This window comes from Pinus tabuliformis, chromosome 4_1 (assembly GCF_031772625.1).
Source record: "Pinus tabuliformis cultivar Carrire ecotype Pingquan chromosome 4_1, CPIR1, whole genome shotgun sequence".
Lineage (NCBI taxonomy): Eukaryota > Viridiplantae > Streptophyta > Pinopsida > Pinales > Pinaceae > Pinus > Pinus tabuliformis.
Genome location: NC_142303.1, coordinates 872,687,316 through 872,706,989, shown reverse-complemented (window position 1 = coordinate 872,706,989; position 19,674 = coordinate 872,687,316). Strand labels below are relative to the sequence as shown.

Genomic DNA, 19,674 nt, shown 5'->3' with positions numbered 1-19,674 from the left:
TTATCCCCTTTGGTCATTAGTGCACACAATGATACTCTTCTTCTGTCTTGATGGGGGATCAATGGGTCCATTGAATTCCACTCCCCATTTCTCAAATGGCTCTAGAGTCTCTTGAGGTTATAAGGGAATTTCATCCTTAGGTGTACCCTTACCATCCTTTGGCAGTGATCACACCTGGTGGTGTATCTTCTTTCATCTTAATGTAGAGAGGGCCAATAGCAACCTGCATGTAGAACCTTGAAGGTTGTTGTTATCACCAAAAAATTGATCATCTAGCCTAATTTACTAGATGGATAGAACTACAACATGTAAAGCAAGTTTTACCATAGTAAAATTGTTTTCACTTTGAGAAATTACTTAACTAGCATTTGCACCAAATGTTGCAAAGGAAACGCCGTAAGGCATAAATTGAAGAACACAAATACAACAAAAGGATACTTTGATAAAGAATAAAAATATATTGAACGCTCAAATCAATGCCCCATTAACTGGAACCAGTGAGTAGACACATCTATCAACATTAGGATTATACACAATGATCAAGAAATTTCCCATATACAAACAAAACACCTTCCACAACAACTTTTTGTCACATCCACATTTTAAAAAATGTCTTGGAACGTGATTGGAATCTCCCATATTGTCTTTTTTATTATGCAGATAAATCTTCCATATTGCTATTTTCATCATGAATATTGTTAGTTCATAGTTGTAAAGTGTTAGTGTGTTAAATTCAATACTATAAGTTTGACAAGCGAAAAACATTCCTCAATTAGCATAATATGTATTTTTCTCTCACCATGTATTTTCAGTCATGCATTACAGAACTTCCATCAAAAAGCACAAGCAACAGATTAACATGTATTTTCCCTTCATTATTTTCATCATAGAGCCAAGAAATCTACACCTTATCTATAAAGTAACAAAAACATTTTGAAATAAGTTTAATATTTCAAGCCAGTGTCTAACCTATAAAGTAACAATTTTTTTTTGAAATAAATTTAATAGTTTAAACAATTGACTAACCTAATTTAATAATTGAAAAATTATCAAAGATGAATTATACTCCATGATAAGAGAGCCAACATTGGAGCCCATACTTTCACTGAAACCAAAAGAAACACAACCACTTGTTAAAAAGAAATTCAAGTAATAATAATAAAACAAAAATAATAAACATTAAAGTATAAAATAGTATTTCCAACACACAGGTATAAATATACATGCTCTATGTCCATTGTTAGATTTGTATAAGAAATATTTGATTCCAGTGAGTGAAGAAAGACATTGTTTTTTACCAAAAGCAATATATGGTATTCCAAACAACGTAAACAATGCAAGTCAAATCAAAAACTGTTTAATTAAAACTTAACTCTTAAACTTAAAGATTACAGATAATTGGAGTTTCCTCTAACCAGAGATAAACGCTCCAAAGGGATTAGTCGAGTCCACCATTCCCTTATTCAATGAGGGTATGGATTATGCAGTGACAACAGTTTCAATAGTTGCTCTTGCTAGTCTTGAACACACAACTTTTTTGGTGCTCTCTACATCTTTTTCTTCCCACATCTCAGGTAGGGCTTCTCTAATGTTGTGAATACTTTCAACGGAAAAATATGATTCCTTTGTTCGGACTGAAGTTCACACCTGATGATGACAATATTAAATTAAGAAAAGATTGGACCAATTAAATGAGTTTACAAAAGCCTCATATCCCATTTAGAAAGATATAGTCTTACCAATACAGTTTGCAGGCCTACACGCTTTCCTGTGGCTATATTCCGGTGACTGTCATCAAATAAAATCTGCAGAGAAAAACAATAGATTTAATAGCAACTCCTGCAATAGACGCTTTAGAAATGACCTGGGTACGGTAAAGAAAAATGGATGTTGTATGGTATGCCACAAGCCAGAAATGAATAAAGTATGTGATGTCTAATTGCAGGTTGCCAGACTGTTTTGAGGCTAGATTATGATTCAGTACAAACAGTCCCTTTGTGGCTCCTCTCTACTGAAAAGGGGCTATAATTTGGGAACAGAACTATAATTGAGCATTATGTGGGATGTGATCAAACTAACAAGCATGCCTTGTTTAAACATATCTGGCACACACCTTAAGCTTTATGTTCTGGGACGAAATTATTGTTGAACACAATATTCTCTTTCTAGATCCTCTTTGTTGAAGGATTGTGTACAGAGAGAAGTGGGTAATTGCGAAGTATATGTGACATGATCAGAGTAACATGCATCTCTTTCTTGTCAAAATACCACTGTAGCACAACTTTTCTAAAGACAATAAGGCATTCACCGTGGGGCAAGTTTTTACATTAAAATGAGAATTAACTCTCCAGATTTTAGCCAAGATGGCCATTTTTACAAAACGTATAGATACCCCTCGGCCGTAATCGTCCAACCCTAGCTTGTTAAGGACCTTTGCAACATGAACTTTTTCATTGTTTGTAAATATCTGTTTTACACAACAAAGTTACAAAAGGTTTAGAAGTATGTTTATATATTTCCAAAAAAACCTAGGACTTCATCATGTGCTATCATCATATAAAGAATTTGAAGGGATCCATATGATCTTACAATTTTCCTCTCAGGCATGCCTAATAACAAGTTCTTCAGCACAGGGTCTGGTTTAAGATTCTCATATGGAAATCCTCCATGAAAAAAATTGTATAAGAAATATTTGATTCCAGTGAGTGAAGAAAGACACTATTTTTTACCAAAAGCAATATATGGTATATTCCAAACAACGTAAACAATGCAAGTCAAATCAAAGGAATTTATTGTAATTTTGGTTTTATCAAAAACTGTTTAGCTAAAACTTAAATCTTAAACTTAAAGATTACAGATAATTGGATTTTCCTCTAACCAGAGACAAATGCTCCAAAGGGATTAGTCGAGCCCACCATTCCCTTATTCAATGAGGGTATGGATTATGCAGTGACAACAGTTTCAATAGTTGCACTTGCTAGTCTTGAACGCACAACATTTTTGGTGCTCTCTACATCTTTTTCTTCCCATATCTCAGGCAGGGCTTCTCTAATGTTGTGAATACTTTCAAGGGAAAAATACGATTCCTTTGTTCGGACTGAAGTTCACACCTGATGATGACAGTGAACACCAATATTAAATTAAGAAAAGATTGGACCAATTAAACGAGCTTACAAAAGCCTCATATCCCATTTAGAAAGATATAGTCTTACCACTACAATTTGCAGGCCTACACGCTTTTCTGTGGCTATATTCCGGTGACTGACATCAAATAAAATCTGCAGGGAAACACAATAGATTTAATAGCAACTCCTGCAATAAACGCTTTTGAAATGACTTGCATACGGTAAAGAAAAATGGATGTTGTATGGTATGCCACAAGCCAGAAATGGCTGAAGTATGTGATGTCTAATTGCAGGTTGCCAGATTGTTTTAAGGCTAGATTATGATTCAGTACAACAGTCCCTTTGTAGCTCGTCTCTACTGAAATGGGGCTATAATTTGGGAATAGAACTATAATTGAGCATTATGTGGGATGTGATCAAACTAACAAGCATGCCTTGTTTAAACATATCTGGCACACACCTTAAGCTTTATGTTTTGGGACGAAATTATTGCTGAACACAATATTCTCTTTCTAGATCCTCTTTGTTGAAGGATTGTGTACAGAGAAAGGTGGGTAATTGCGAAGTATATGTGACATGATCAGAGTAACATGCATCTCTTTCTTGTCAAAATACCACTGTAGCACAACTTTTCAAAAGACAATAAGGCATTCACCCTGGGGAAAGTTTTTACATTAAAATGAGAATTAACTCTCCAGATTTTAGCCAAGATGGCCATTTTTAGAAAATGTATAGATACCCCTAGGCCCTGACATTGGGCCAAAGCACAGATGCTAGTGTGTACCAAGGGAGATTAGGTATAAAATTTCTATTTTACCTAGATGAGTCAATCTTAATGTAGACGTATATTGATTGCTAATGGATTATGTAATTCATTTTCATGAAAAAGGGTGAAGAGCCCGCTCCATGGCCTCTTTTGAGGGCTTACAAATTATGGGTGCCTTCCGGGTTGTAGAGTTATCAGTGGGTATATCCAAGTCATTATTGCTTTCAGTAATTTCTGAAGGAGGGTTAAGTGTCTCAAATCATATTAAGCCTTCAAAGTAATCATCCAACCCTAGCTTGTTAAGGACCTTTGCAACATGAACTTTTTCATTGTTTGTAAATATCTGTTTTACACAACAAAGTTACAAAAGGTTGAGAAGTATGTTTATATATTTCCAAATAAAACTACGACTTCATCATGTGTTATGATCATATAAAGAATTTGAAGGGATCCATATGATCTTACAATTTTCCTCTCAGGCATGCTTAATAACAAGTTCTTCAGCACAGGGTCTGGTTTAAGATTCTCATATGGAAATCCTCCATGAAAAAAATTGTATAAGAAATATTTGATTCCAGCGAGTGAAGAAAGATAGTGTTTTTTACCAAAAGCAATATATGGTATTCCAAACAACGTAAACAATGCAAGTCAAATCAATGGAATTTATTGTAATTTTTCTTTTATCAAAAACTGTTTAGCTTAAACTTAAATCTTAAACTTAAAGACTACCGATAATTGGAGTTTCCTCTAACCAGAGACAAACGCTCCAAAGGGATTAGTCGAGTCCACCATTCCCTTATTCAATGAGGGTATGTATTATGCAGTGACAACAGTTTCAATAGTTGCACTTGCCAGTCTTGAACACACAACATTTTTGGTGCTCTCTACATCTTTTTCTTCGCATATCTCAGGCAGGGCTTCTCTAATGTTGTTGTGAATACTTTCAAGAGGAAAACATGATTCCTTTGTTCGGACTGAAGTTCACACCTGATGATGATAGTGAACACCAATATTGAATTTGGAGAAGATTGGACCAATTAAACGATCTTACAAAAGCCTCATATCCCATTTAGAAAGATATAGTCTTACCAATACAGTTTGCAGGCCTACACGCTTTCCTGTGGCTATATTCCAGTGACTGTCATCAAATAAAATCTGCAAGGAAACACAATAGATTTAATAGCAACTCCTGCAATAGACGCTTTTGAAATGACCTGCATACTGTAAAGAAAAATGGATGCTGTATGGTATGCCACAAGCCAGAAATGGCTGAAGTATGTGTTTCTAAAATTTCAAAAATAAACACATATAAATGTTATTCCATGAATTCCCTAAACTCGAGTACGCCCAGAATAGGTTTTGATTTTGCTTCTGATTGGTTAATATGAGTTAAGAGTTTATTTTTCTAAATACGTAAGTCACTCCAGATCCAGAAGCATAAGTATTTGTTAAAAGTATTTTTTTTATGATCTGAAGAGTATGGTCTACTCAAAATCTAGAGGTATAAGTATTTGTCAAGAGTTAAAGCCTAACTCCTTACTGTAAATCATCAGCAGAGTTAAAACTCAGCTTCTTACACACCATTATCAACCATTTATCACAGCAGATAATTCAAAATGGTATGGTTTTCTTGGTATATAGTGATAATTTCACCTACATTCCCAAATAACACAAGTGATAACTAATATTATTCATATTTCCAAAAAATAAATCTTTCTGATTTCTGAAGTATGATGTATGGATGTTTAAGTTATGAGAAGGGCAATCAAGCTTCCTTGTTTTGTATTTCATTTCAATCCATTTGTCTTTAACATAAGCGATGGTGTATCCACTCTCTGTGGTAATTGTTGAAAGCAGATCTTAGCCAAGATGGCCATTTTAAAAAACGTATAGATACCCCTGGGCCCTCACACTGGGCCAAAGCACAGATGCTAGCTATCCTTATTTGTGTACCAAGGGAGATTTGGTATAAAATTTCTATTTTACCTAGATGAGTCAATCTTAATTTAGACCTATATTGATTGCTAATGGATTATATAATTCATTTTCATGAAAAGAGGGATAGCTGAAAGAAAATGGCCATCAAAATATTTAGTCCCATACCGTTCTTTGTGGATCAACATTTGCAAGGTGAAGAGCCTGCTTCATGGCCTCTTTTGAGGGCTTACAAATTATGGGTGCCTTCCGGGTTGTAGAGTTATGAGTGGGCATATCCAAGTCGTTATTGCTTTCAGTAATTTCTGAAGGAGGGTTAAGTGTCTCAAAGCATATTATGCCTTCAAAGTAATCATCCAACCCTAGCTTGTTAAGGACCTTTAACATGAACTTTTTCATTGTTTGTAAATATCTGTTTTACACAACAAAGTTACAAAAGGTTGAGAAGTATGTTTATATATTTCCAAATAAAACTACGACTTCATCATGTGTTATCATCATATAAAGAATTTGAAGGGATCCATATGATCTTACAATTTTCCTCTCAGGCATGCTTAATAACAAGTTCTTCAGCACAGGGTCTGGTTTAAGATTCTCATATGGAAATCCTCCATGAAAAAAGTTGTATAAGAAATATTTGATTCCAGTGGGTGAAGAAAGACACTGTTTTTTACCAAAAGCAATATATGGTATTCCAAACAACGTAAACAATGCAAGTCAAATCAATGGAATTTATTGTAATTTTTCTTTTATCAAAAACTGTTTAGCTTAAACTTAAATCTTAAACTTAAAGACTACCGATAATTGGAGTTTCCTCTAACCAGAGACAAACGCTCCAAAGGGATTAGTCGAGTCCACCATTCCCTTATTCAATGAGGGTATGGATTATGCAGTGACAACAGTTTCAATAGTTGCACTTGCTAGTCTTGAACGCACAACATTTTTGGTGCTCTCTACATCTTTTTCTTCCCATATCTCAGGCAGGGCTTCTCTAATGTTGTTGTGAATACTTTCAAGGGAAAAACATGATTCCTTTGTTCGGACTGAAGTTCACACCTGATGATGACAGTGAACACCAATATTGAATTTGGAGAAGATTGGACCAATTAAACGATCTTACAAAAGCCTCATATCCCATTTAGAAAGATATAGTCTTACCAATACAGTTTGCAGGCCTACACGCTTTCCTGTGGCTATATTCCAGTGATTGTCATCGAATAAAATCTGCAAGGAAACAAAATAGATTTAATAGCAACTCCTGCAATAGACACTTTTGAAATGACCTGCATACTGTAAAGAAAAATGGATGTTGTATGGTATGCCACAAGCCAGAAATGGCTGAAGTATGTGTTTCTAAAATTTCAAAAATAAACACATATAAATGTTATTCCACGAATTCCCTAAACTCGAGTACGCCCAGAATAGGTTTTGATTTTGCTTCTGATTGGTTAATATGAGTTAAGAGTTTATTTTTCTAAATACGTAAGTCACTCCAGATCCAGAAGCATAAGTATTTGTTAAAAGTATTTTTTTTTATGATCTGAAGAGTATGGTCTACTCAACATCCAGAGGTATAAGTATTTGTCAAGAGTTAAAGCCTAACTCCTTACTGTAAATCATCAGCAGAGTTAAAACTCAGCTTCTTACACACCATTATCAACCATTTATCACAGCAGATAATTCAAAATGGTATGGTTTTCTTGGTATATAGTGATAATTTCACCTACATTCCCAAATAACACAAGTGATAACTAATATTATTCATATTTCCAAAAAATAAATCTTTCTGATTTCTGAAGTATGATGTATGGATGTTTATGCTATGAGAAGGGCGATCAAGCTTCCTTGTTTTGTATTTCATTTCAATCCATTTGTCTTTAGCATAAGCGATGGTGTATCCACTCTCTGTGGGTATTGTTGAAAGCAGATCTTAGCCAAGATGGCCATTTTTAGAAAACGTATAGACACCCCTAGGCCCTCACACTGGGCCAAAGCACAGATGCTAGCTATCCTTATTTGTGAACCAAGGGAGATTTGGTATAAAATTTCTATTTTACCTAGATGAGTCAATCTTAATGTAGACCTATATTGATTGCTAATGGATTATATAATTCATTTTCATGAAAAAAAGGATAGCTGAAAGAAAGTGGCCATCAAAATATTTAGTCCCATACCGTTCTTTGTGGATCAACATTTGCAAGGTGAAGAGCCTGCTTCATGGCCTCTTTTGAGGGCTTAAAAATTATGGGTGCCTTCAGGGTTGTAGAGTTATCAGTGGGCATATCCAAGTCATTATTGCTTTCAGTAATTTCTGAAAGAGGGTTAAGTGTCTCAAAGCATATTATGCCTTCAAAGTAATCATCCAACCCTAGCTTGTTAAGGACCTTTAACATAAACTTTTTCATTGTTTGTAAATATCTGTTTTACACAACAAAGTTACAAAAGGTTGAGAAGTATGTTTATATATTTCCAAATAAAACCTAGGACTTCATCATGTGCTATCATCATATAAAGAATTTGAAGGGATCCATATGATCTTACAATTTTCTTCTCAGGCATGCTTAATAACAAGTTCTTCAGCACAGGGTCTGGTTTAAGATTCTCATATCGAAATCCTCCATGAAAAAAATTGTATAAGAAATATTTGATTCCAGTGGGTGAAGAAAGACACTGTTTTTTACCAAAAGCAATATATGGTATTCCAAACAATGTAAACAATGCAAGTCAAATCAATGGAATTTATTGTAATTTTTCTTTTATCAAAAATTGTTTAGCTTAAACTTAAATCTTAAACTTAAAGACTACCGATAATTGGAGTTTCCTCTAACCAGAGACAAACGCTCCAAAGGGATTAGTCGAGTCCACCATTCCCTTATTCAATGAGGGTATGGATTATGCAGTGACAACAGTTTCAATAGTTGCACTTGCTAGTCTTGAACGCACAACATTTTTGGTGCTCTCTACATCTTTTTCTTCCCATATCTCAGGCAGAGCTTCTCTAATGTTGTTGTGAATACTTTCAAGGGGAAAACATGATTCCTTTGTTCGGACTGAAGTTCACACCTGATGATGACAGTGAACACCAATATTGAATTTGGAGAAGATTGGACCAATTAAACGATCTTACAAAAGCCTCATATCCCATTTAGAAAGTTATAGTCTTACCAATACAGTTTGCAGGCCTACACGCTTTCCTGTGGCTATATTCCAGTGACTGTCATCAAATAAAATCTGCAAGGAAACACAATAGATTTAATAGCAACTCCTGCAATAGACGCTTTTGAAATGACCTGCATACTGTAAAGAAAAATGGATGTTGTATGGCATGCCACAAGCCAGAAATGGCTGAAGTATGTGTTTCTAAAATTTCAAAAATAAACACATATAAATGTTATTCCACGAATTCCCTAAACTCGAGTACGCCCAGAATAGGTTTTGATTTTGCTTATGATTGGTTAATATGAGTTAAGAGTTTATTTTTCTAAATACGTAAGTCACTCCAGATCCAGAAGCATAAGTATTTGTTAAAAGTATTTTTTTTATGATCTGAAGAGTATGGTCTACTCAAAATCCAGAGGTATAAGTATTTGTCAAGAGCCAAGAACAAGAATTGAAATTGCCTTAAAACAGTTGCCAAGAACAAGAATTGAAATTGCCTTAAAATCGTATGAAAACAGAACAAAATTGTTTCGCTTAGCAAATAAAAATTGATTGATTCCATTGAAAGAAAAAGGAATGACCTGAAGCGTTTCTTTAAAATGGAACTTTACAATTCTTCATGCTTTGTCCAAAGGAATCAGATTCCAAAATGTGTAAAAATCCTGTCAGGGCACAGCTTCTGAGATGTATACTTAACCCGCTCTCCAGCGACATTTTTTTCCATGAAATCGTTCCGATAAACTCAACATTTTGACCAACAAATTTTCCAGTCAAAAGTTGCCAATTTCCCAACCACGCTTGCACTTGCAATTAAGTTTATGACTTAAATTGATCCTCGTCCAACTAACCAAGAAGAAAGTCATAAGAGAGACGGATCACGCGGGTGATCAAAGGGACAACTCATGGCGGAAATGCATACCCCAAAACCAACAATTAAAAAGATGACGACGACCACCTAATATTCCAATGAAATATTATTGGGATTACTTTGGCACAAAAGCAATCTCCGTGGAAGTGTGCGTATCGACAGAAACAAACCTAAATGAGAAGAAACCCTAACAACACAATTTCAGGCCCTAGATAACAGAAATCCTCCCAAAAAAGAAGAATTCGAGCCCAGGATCGTCGAGACCGGGAATCTAAGAGAAGATCTATGGCCTAAATTATCGAAATTCGACAAAGACCGTTCAAAATTACGGTCGGCGACAATAAAATACTTGATTTCTAAGAAACCCAGCCGATTAATCCTTCATAAGATGGCAAATTCCAGGGCTTTCGGCCCATTTACAGATAAATCAAAATCCACACTACATTTTCGGAACTATTCAAAGAAAAAACATGAGACCTTGAAGCTTTACCTTTCTGTGCTTATCGTTGAGCTCCTTCGTGACGGAGGCCTTGTCGTTTGACACCATTTTCAGCGCAGAATGTGGAAGAATATATTATTTACACAGTAAACCGGAGTAACAGAGGAAGAAATATCGGTATGTGGAATGGCGATTGGCACTCCGCGCTCTTCATTACCCGGACTGCACCGCCTCAGTGACATTTTTGATCGACGGTTCTGGTGTTTGTAATCGTCTAACATCTCATCGTACGGCGTCAGAGGAGGACACGTAGGAAAAATGGGGGATGGATCTCAGAGGGAAACCCCTTACGGCGTAATAAACCACCTTTGTTAAGTAATTTATAATTAAACTCATGAAGAATAATTCAATAAATCACTATTTATTTATTTTTGTTCTAGGAATAATTCATTAAACTATTATTCAACTATTATTCCTTGTCATATTTGACCCAATTATGAAAAATCAAGAGATAAATTATTAATTATCTTATTTTTCTCTAGGAATAATTAACTAATCACTAATTATTTATTATTCCTCGTCAAATTCGACTAGATGCCTTAGGAATAATTAAATAAGTCATTATTTGTTTATTATTCCTTAACCAATTTCTTGAGATGATAAATAAATCATTTATTTATTTATTTATTATTTCTAAATAAAAGTTCAAATACTTTTTCCCTCCTAACAAAATATAACAAGATATTCTAAGTGTTTATTCCAAGAATGGGGTTAATAATATTTTATTATTTCTCATTATTCTAGGATAACTCAATATTTTGTTATAAATAGAAGGGCTTTCCATTAATTATTACCCTTTTTATTACTTTCATTGTTGCACTCATTACTGTAACTCTGAATATTATCATTGTCGTACACCATTTTTCTTTCCATTTGTGTTCCAATTGATCTCAAACATTTTATTCGCTCGGTTTACACATTATAGAGGAGAGCGACTCTACACAAGCTGAAGATGTTTGAGGATAGCCAAGAACCCATCCCATAGAGGGGGGCTAGTAACATTTATTTGTTCCCTTCATAGGTGCTATAATAAAATCTATTCTTTGTATATCTGGTTTCCATTGGATTATTGGAGTTATTATTTCTATTTCATTGTTGTTTAATGATGATTGTGGCATAGATCAGGATGTTGGTAGGTTTTGTTTCTATTAGTTGCTGCAGATCTAGCATGTTTAGCAGCCATTTATATTATTGAGATTGCTTGTCATACACAATATTAAGTGTTCTCTTTTCGTACACCTTTGAGAAGAAAACAGTACAACAATTTTTCTCTTAGTAGAAAAATGGCCTTGACAATGGTCCATCGTGACATGCTATGAAGATTCCAAAGACCTCCTCTTCCTTAAGATATCTCCTCAAGATCTATTCTAGCCCCAACTTGAAAAGATTTCCCCCAGTCCAAGTGAATGGGGCACTTTTCCTAACAATATTGCTTTTCTCCTTGCAAGATAGATTAGGAGGGAACCTCCCAGCAACTAAGTAGTTGGCTATATCAGCCAACTAAGGGGAGAGCACTGAGATGGAAAAGAGGTGTTCATATGGGGGTTGATCATCTACCATATCTTCCATTTTTGCAGGAAATGTTAGACTTAACAAAATTTTGATAACTAGTGATGTAATTCCTAAATGTGTTCAAAGAATGTACCACAAGCAATAGTTCCTTTTCAATGATTGTATAATTTAACTAAACTTTAGAAAGTTTCTTACTGATGAAATAGATAGCATAATGCAACCTGTCTTCCACTTGTCCTAGGTAAACCCCCACAACTTTATCTGATGCATTTGTGTGTATATAGAAAGGTAAAACCTAGTTGGGGCCTCTACGGATGGTTGCAGTAGTCAAATTTCCTTTTAGCACTTTGAAGGCCTCTTGAAAGTTGTTTGTCCAACAAAAGTTTTAATCTTTAGCTAGTAGTCCAAACAAAGGTGAAGCCATTTTAGTAAATTCTTTAATAAAACTTCTATAATACCCAACTAATCCAAGGAAGCTTGAGACATCTACTTGCTTTTTAGGGATAGAGACCCTTTTAATAATGGAAATTTTATTTTGGTCAACCTATGTCCTGTCCTTGGATATGGAATGGCTAAGGATAGCCCCAGCATTCATAAAAAAATTGCATTTCTCAGGACTCAATGAAAGATTCACTTCATTGCATTTCTTTAAGACTTTGCAAAGATTAGAAAGAGCTTCCTAGAAGTCACATCCATAATGAGTGAACTAATCCATGTATATCTCAATAGTGTCATGAAGAAGTTCAGCAAAAATACTTAGAATTACCCTCCAGAAGGTAGCAGGGGCATTTCACAAACCAAATGGAAGGACCCTATAGGTAAAGGAACCCCAAGCACATGTGAATGTGGTCTTATCTTGGTCATGAGGGTTGATCTGTATTTGGTTGTACCTAGTAAATCCATCTAGGAAGGATAATCATTTCTTCCCTGCAAGGCCATCTAGGACATGGTCAATGAAGGGAAAAGTGAAATGGTCCATCTTTGTAGCCTTGTTAAGCTCTTAGTAGGCAACACAAATTATCCACTTCCCATTTTTCTTGGGTACTAAAATGAGTGGGCACACCCACTAACTATTTGAGATGGGGTATATGAACCTTGCATCCAATAGCATTTGTAATTCCTCTTTCATAATGTACTTAAGAGTTGTGTTCATCCTTCTCTGAGGATGGCTCAAAGGCTTGCATCCCTTTTAGATGTAGATATGATGATGTTGTAGCGGCTACAACCACCCTCCAATATTTTTCCTTAGCTTCGTTTTGGAGCCTCCCTACCAACTTTTCATAGAAGGATGTCTTTGCTTTGTCCAGTACACAAGCTTCAGTGTTTTTCTTGTAGAAAGACAACCTATCCATCAAATATTATTGGATTCCCCTCATAAGTTATTTCTCTGGACTTGGTCAAGTTCCAGGCCCAGCAACTCACTCAGGAAATTACGCAATTCTGGCTGGAAACATGTCTTCCCTCTAGAAATTGCAAAATTTTCTCTCGCGGCCTGTTGGGCTCAGAAATGAGCAAATCTGTGAATCAAGCTTCACCCAAAAAATTACGCAATTCCTCCCAGCAGGGCTACTCAGTACAGAATTTGTGCAATCTTAGGCAATAGTCAACTGCTCTACCCAAAAATTGTGCAAATCCCCTGGGCAGCTAACCCAGTCCCCTCCCAGAAATCCACATTTTTTCCCAACTGTTGAGCAAGATCTTGCATGTGCAGTTGGCTTGAATGATTCCACTTGGGACCAAGAAAACTTGACTTACATCCATGGTGTGCTTTTTCCCATAATAGAAAAAGCAACATGAAAAAGGCATCCCTAGATTTTAGGGAGCTATTCTTAGGAGCTAGAGGTTGCATGAAAAGATTGTTCTAGAATATTTCCTCTAAGACTTGTCGATTTTTCCTAGATTTGTGGCATCCATGGCATGAGCTTCAAACTTATTTATTCGATGATTTAGAAATTATTTCTTCACATTTGATCTTGTAGCTTTGACATCCCACAACACATTTAGCACTCTTAACCACATCCAAGTCAGCTATTCACGAGTAAGTGGTCTTAACTTGTCTTTTACAACATTTCTGTTTCTTTTGGTGTTTTCACTTGTGTGAGCGTTGTTTTCTTGATTTATTTGAATGCTTACTATTATTTACATGCATACTAGCTTGTACTAGTATCGTTTTAGTTTTTGTTAGCATCTCATTGATGTCGCATGCATGAAATTGTTTTGCACGAACGGTCGTCGATTCAGCGACCCAATTCACCCACATACATGTCGTTTCATTTTCTAAATCTTTCATTCACTGTTTGCATGCATGATCATTTGCTTCTTCTTAAACTCATTATCGCCATACATTCACCATCACATTTGATTTCAGTTGCTTGTTAGCAGGTTTGGGAAGCCTTAGCCCGGAATTTGCCTCACCAAGACAACATTGTGCAATCTTGAGAAGGAAGGCCTTATCTTCCTCTTCGAAAATGCACATTTCTTCCTAGGAAATATCCTGTAGGCTTTCATTGTAGAACTATGAGGGACAATGACTACTGCCCCATAAAATTGCGCAATGTAGTCACTGAGCATGCAACCACTGCCATTTGTAATTTCACATTGTGCAATTCTACCAGCCAGTAGGCTAGCCTCAATTACACATTGTGCAAATCCAACAACCATCCAGCCTCCCCAGATATCCTAGACTTCCTTTCGTGCAATTCCTGCAGCTAGTTAGCCAACCTCCTAGAAGAAATTGTGCAATCCTTTCCTATCAATATCCAGGTATGTTACATGTCTTTCCTCAAGTTTGCTTTGGTTTCTACTGACAGATTTCTTGCCAGCATGTCGCTTTGTCTCTAGATCTAGTATGTGTTTGTCCGCCACTTTGTACTTTAGGATCAATGGCCTCCAAGAGAGAAGGATCAAAAGACACTGACGGAAGTGCAACTGGAGAAGCAATTGAGCAAGTGTCCACAAGTCTACTAATCTATGAAGATATGAAGCTGATTCTAGACAAGAACATCAAGATGATATGGCAAGAGGTCCATGATGCATTTGCAGTCACATTTTGGGGAAGGCCTCGAAGACCATCAGGTGTATGTGAATGTCCACAACTTTGGATTGTACTGGATTGCATGCAGGTATCCCGTGTTCCCATTCACCAGACATGATGCATTGGATCGTCTCACACACTGATCCTGAGATGATGAAACTGAGGAGTGTCAGCGGGATGAAGGTTGCTACCTTTAGGGCACAGGATTGTGATGAGATGTATCAGATGTGGGAGCTCGTGACCATCATGGAGACTCTGTTTAGCATACCTAGCATCAATTCCAAATCCAAAGACATTTTTAATAACTAGGTCAAGGAGCCAGCTAAATTTAGGATGACACCCAACCAGGTCTACAAGATAAATATACTTGGAATGCATATCAATACTTGGTAATTTTTTCATGTTCATTGTATGGCCAAGAAAGCATGAAAGCCTTCCCACAGTGTTGGGTGGTCGCGCTAGACCAACTGGCTGGAGAGGGCAAAGCATGTAATGGGTCCGGCATGTTGGATCATCAGCTAAAGGAGTAGGTATCAAGGTCTTGAAAGCCACCAAAAGGTATGTAAGTAGAAATCTACATGTCTGCCTACATCTTGGATGGAATCTGTGCTTGATAGGAGTTCTTGGGTTTGAAGTGGGCACGGACACTGATAGAGACTACCGTGAACACTTATTGTAAGATGTTATCTGAATGTAGCTTCAAAGGAGTTATCACATGGCTATTCGATCATTTTGTCACCTCGGTTTACAATATGATATTTGAACAGGATCCACTCTGCATGTCAAAGGCAGTAATGGAGGCACTGATAGACATTGTTGATTGGTATGCCTGACCATCCAACACCTTCATACAAATGTATAGCATAGAGAATCCTCCACATGTTCTGCCAAAGTTTTCCTTGGACATAATCGTCATGCAGGAATTAGCATATCACATCTCAACAGGCTTGAAAGCTAGGTTGCACCGGATGAAGAAGGCACCTTAGCCCACTCTTCTGATACACATTTGGTTATATGAGATCCAGAGTTTCAATCATGTGGATGTCAAAGAAAAGAAGATGAATTATTTATTCGACCTCTGAAGTGACAATCCATATGACTCAGATTGTCTTATGAAAGATCACTCCGTGAGAGCATATTTCAACTAGATCCACAGGGCATGTCATTGGGTGGAAGAGCACCCATGGAGATATTGTTACAACTCCTCTAGAATCAATGAGCCTGTTAGCTTCGCTGTGTAATGGTTAGCGAAGAAACATGAATCAACATCCTGGACAGAACCAGAAGCAACAATAGCAACATAGGTGAACATACGAGTGTGCAAGAAGGGAAAGAGGATGATTTTCGATCGCATGGAGGAAGAGAAAAGCTACAAGTTCCGAGTAGATCCACTTATGGAGAAAGAAGCTATGGCTATAGAGACAAAGAGGCAATAGCGTGAAAAGAAAAATGCGCAAAGGAAGAGAGAGAAATAGAGAATCGAGGATATGGAGAAGTAGCTGCATGAGTTGAAGGAGAAACTATGGAAGGAATAGGAGATGCACAAACAAGAGAGGAAAGAGTAGCAAGAACAGGTATAGCAAGGAGCACAACTTGTGCAGACGGATGAAACAGTGCCCATACTAGTAGTGGACTGATCAGAATAGCTAGCATCAGGCAAATAGTGGGAGCCATCAGAGGAGTAGGACATCGCTCATGAGATAGAGTGAGCACTTGAACAAATGGATATGGATATGGAGCGACAAGAATTAGAGAAAGTCCTAAGCGACCAAGGAGACATTGAGATCCTTGGAGATCAGCCAGAAGGAGAGATGCACAACATCTCATTCGACGAGTCTCAGCATAGAGTTTTGCAATCTCACAAATTGTCGACTCCATAATATCATACATCTTCTGCATAGTATGATGAATGAGTGATCATGTTTGATTTGCTCAAACATCCAACAACATTGGCTAATGCTACCAGAGCTTACGTCGAAGCCACTAGCTCAAGTGTTTGATTTCTAATAGATAAGAACAAGTGAATGGCGAAGGAGCTACAAACAGCCAAGTAGGGAGGAGAATTGGTTACATCATCCGCCCAAGAATAATTTAGGAAGGAAATAATAGATGAAGTGTTATCCCTTGACACATTCATGTGGGCGTTGTATTCCAAGTTTTTTACCGTGCATAAGGCAGTCGTCCATCTCAACAGATGATAACAGCGATGTGCTAAAAGAGCACGTATCTTGTCAAATGTGCATGATGTTGTTCATTACATGAAAAAATGGATGATGAGATTCAAGGGAGCCATGCTTCACTTGCCTAAGATGATGAAGCCCAGAGCAGTTGTACTGGAGGAACACATCCAGAGTTAGATCCAGAACTATGAAGAGCTCTTGCGACTCATCACTAGTCTACAGGCTTCCCTTGCATGTGTATTAAAGAGTATGGATTTTGTGGTGCACACACATGCAATCCCATCTATTCGGACTCTCACTTAAGCAAAGACAAAGGCATAGCTCCTAATAGAGCTTGACTTGTACTTTGATGAGTTTATGTGCATAGCCATGAACCTAGACTTGCCAATGAGTGTGGACATCATGCACAAGTATGTTGTTGTTTCGGTCGCACTAAAGACAATGATGTGCATGGTTTTAGATGAGTTGGACAGAGGAGCCCGAGCTGTGTACTTGGATGCTGTGGAGGCAAGAGTCAAGTTCCAGAAAGATGTCAACTTGGAGTACACGGATACCATCACAGACTACTGATCTTGGCATCAATTCGCTATTGTCGATCATCACAAGGATTTTGAAGACTTGGACTTCCCATAGTTGTCTGAGTCATAGCGATGCCTTGCATGGCTTGCTCAAGCCATTTTGTCTCACATGGGTACACGTGCATTGTAATGCAATGTCTTGTGATGTGTAAGTTCAAGTGTCGATAGTTGAATGTAACAATCATAGAGTAGATGTGGAGTCATGAGGGTAGATGAACTGTCGCAAAGGGTAATGTTGAGGGTCACCCCTCCCTTTCCTATAAATAGTCTCTCATAACTCATTGTAAATGATTTTGGTTAGCCAAGCTTCGATAGGACTTTCTTAGAGAAAGCTTGGATGGTATTGTAACATGCCTTAGCTTCTCCACTATGTAGAGCTAGTATATCTCTTTGGAGGAGCAAGCAGTTGTGGCTGTAACATTCCACTATTGGGACTAGTGATTGGACATGGATGTATTGTATGAATGGAACTTACACTTCTTAATATAAGACAAGCAACACGTTTTCATGCATATGTTATTATTGTAGTTGGGCTATTCTAGTTGTTGTTACAATGTATGTTATTTAACTTAAGCATTTGTGTATGAACTATTTTGAATGAAATTGTATGAATCTTGTTGTAGATGTGTTTTTGGTTTAAAAATCACTTTGGATTGCTCGTTATCTTTCTTTCCAGCCCGTGATGCATTTGTTCTCGTGCGTTCCCTTCCAAGTCGAGTACTATTACAAGTTTCTAAGGGACGCACTCACCTTACTCCCCATGTTTTAGAACATGTCACGTAACTTCCTTGACTCATTGCAGTTGTCACACCCTTGCTACCAATAGGGACATCTTGCTTTCCTCTATGTGAAACCATAGTCAGGGAATTACCGTACGACCCACTGTTGGGACTCCTACACCAAATGGTCTGAGGTCAAATTCGGACATCTTACTAGGGAGATCCCCCGACATGTTGGTGGGTCCAGCACTGTCAACATTTATGGCATTAGAAGGAGGTCCACATGAAAATATGTGTCCTCTAATCGTATTTTAAATCTTTGCATATCTATCATGGAGTATTTCACTCTTCTCCCTCTGTGATGTTTTTTGCATGCCAAATATGTTACCGTCACGAGTGAGTTTTTCGATCTCTTCTCCACATACAAGTATGATGGTGAAAGCGACGTGCCCTAGACTTAGTTCTTACATGAATTTATTTCAATGATTCATGAGGAAGATGGATGCTCAGACGAACAGGATAGTCTACTACTTGCATACACACTTTGCGAATCTCCACATGTATGGTTGTGCAGCCTATTGGCTGACAGCATGCACTCACTTGAGAACTTATGTGATCTCATTGAAGAAACTTTATATAATTTTGATCTAGAACATGCTGAACAAAAATTGTTACAACAATGGAAGGCTCTTCATGTCACGTATGGATTTTTGGCAGTGCTTCCGTGATTTTTAGTTTCAAGCTTCGAAGAGCCAGATGAAATTTTTCTACCTTTGCTACCAATTCAAGTAGTGTCTTAAGAAATATTATTGTCCCAAGAAGAATTTTGAACTCAATCCTCACTCAACATTATTTAGTGATGGAGCTATGTAATCATATATGGATACGGTCACTGTCACAAGTGATTGTCCGCTCTCCCCTCATCAAAAAGCTCCACCACTACAGAGTGATATTGGATATCATGTTCACACATATGTTTAGTTGTTACATTCTCCCAACATTACTTTGCTTAATTTTCATGCAAATTTCGCTGTGAGTCCATCAAGTTGTCATATTGATTTTGTACCACAAACTCCATCTTCATATTTGGTTGTTCCTCCGGAGGATACTATCTTATGTTCTTCCATTCTGAACTCTACACTTGTTGTGAAAGAGCATCAAGCCACTGAAAAAGTTGGTGATGCACAACCAACATGCATTGTCATTCATGAAGAGTATGACTTGGAGCTTGAGCATCAACAGTCAGTGAAGGATGACTCCCTTCTATCTGAGCTTCCTTCGTTCTTCCCTGACATTGTT

The 19,674-nt window shown here is 37.1% G+C and overlaps 1 pseudogene; it reads right to left on the bottom strand.

Moving 5' to 3' along the window:
- Nucleotides 1-1,479: 1,479 nt before the first annotated feature.
- Nucleotides 1,480-10,400, bottom strand: LOC149178965 (uncharacterized; annotated as a pseudogene).
- Between the last annotated feature and the right edge of the window lie 9,274 nt (nt 10,401-19,674).